Source organism: Sapajus apella, unplaced genomic scaffold (assembly GCF_009761245.1).
Source record: "Sapajus apella isolate SASKATOON/1434 unplaced genomic scaffold, GSC_monkey_1.0 scaffold68, whole genome shotgun sequence".
Classification (NCBI taxonomy): Eukaryota; Metazoa; Chordata; class Mammalia; order Primates; family Cebidae; genus Sapajus; species Sapajus apella.
The window spans coordinates 4250841-4252335 of record NW_022437008.1 but is presented as its reverse complement, the minus strand read 5'-3'; the positions used below and the strand labels follow the sequence as shown (position 1 = coordinate 4252335).

At 39.1% G+C, this 1495-nt stretch overlaps 1 protein-coding gene across 4 annotated transcripts in view; it reads left to right on the top strand.

Annotated features, from left to right (window-relative positions):
* Window positions 1-1495, top strand: part of ZNF569 (zinc finger protein 569) — a 64631-nt gene that overhangs the window by 46525 nt on the left and 16611 nt on the right. The window lies entirely within an intron of this gene.

The following is a 1495-nucleotide window of genomic DNA, read 5'->3' as shown; positions in this document are numbered from 1 at the left end:
TGATCACAGCACTGTACTCTAGCCTGGGCAATGGAGTGAGACCCTGTCTTTAAAAAAAAAAAAAAAAAAATCAGAAAGCATGTAGCCTTTTTTGTTTTGTTTTGACATAGAGTCTCACTCTGTCACCCAGGCTGGAGAGCAGTGGCACAATCTTGGCTCACTGCAACTTCCTCCGGCTCCTAGGTTCAAATGATTCTTGTGCCTCAGCCTCCCAAGTAGCTGGGACTACAGGCATGTGCCATGACACCCAGCTAATTTTTTGATATTTTTAGTAGAGATGTGGTTTCACCATATTGACCAGGCTAGTCTTGAACTCCTGGCCTCAAGTGATCTGCCCGCCTTAGCCTCCCAAAGTGCTAGGATTTCAGGCATGAGCCACCATGCTCAGCCACATGTAGACTTCTGTAGTGACCAATGGTGTGAACTCTTTATAAACTTAAGATGTCATTTCTAGATGCCATTCTTAATTTCTTTCCTCAGAACTTAGAGATCTGGTTTTCTTACCTGAGTGCTAGATACCAGCCTTTCCTAATAACTTGCCAGCCTTTCTTTGATAATCATTCTATTATTAGCATCTTTGGGAGTACTGTCCACCTTCATATACAGGATCCTTTCTTTTTGTGTACATTCATTAATTTGTAGTTGTTAAAATAAACCTACTGACATTTATAGTCCTTTATCTTCTTCCTTCCATTCTAAATGTCTGAAATATTATATTTTGTACCGATAGTCATACTTGCCACTGTATTTTTATTTTTAGGTTTTGCTCTCATATACCACCCTTTTATTTTAATAAAAGTTTTAAGTCAGTGCTGATTTTTTGGTAGCTCCCATCTTCTGATATATTTGTCATGTATATACACAAGTGTACATGATGTGTGCATATATACACACACACATACATGTAAATGTGCATTTACATGTATTTCAAATTTTATAAAGACATTTTTGCCCTCTTAAGAGACCTTAATAATTTCTACCAGTAACTTCTGCCAATGTAGTCTGTTCACATTTTTTTTAAATCGTGTCTGGGCACAGTGGCTCATGCCTGTAATCCCAGCACTTTGGGAGGCAGAGGTGGGCGGATCACCAGGTCAAGATATTGAGGCCATCCTGGCCAACATAGTGAAACCCTATCTCTACTAAAAATACAAAAATTAGCTAAGCCTGGTGGTGCACATCTGTAGTCCCTGCTACTCAGGAGGCTGAGGCAGGAGAATTGCTTGAATCCAGGAAGTGGAGGTTGCAGTGAGCTGAGATCGCGCCACTGTACTCCAGCCTGGTGACAGAGAAACACTCCACCTCAAAAACAACAACAAAAATTATTGCCAATCTGATAGGTGAAAAATGGTAGCTAATTATAGTTTGAATTTATATTTCCCTTATGATGAGCGAAAACAAGCATTTTTCATGTTTCTCATCTCTATTTCTTTGTTTTAATAAACAGTTGGTATCCTTTGCCTTTGTTTCTGTTGAGTTCTTAATTTGTATGAAC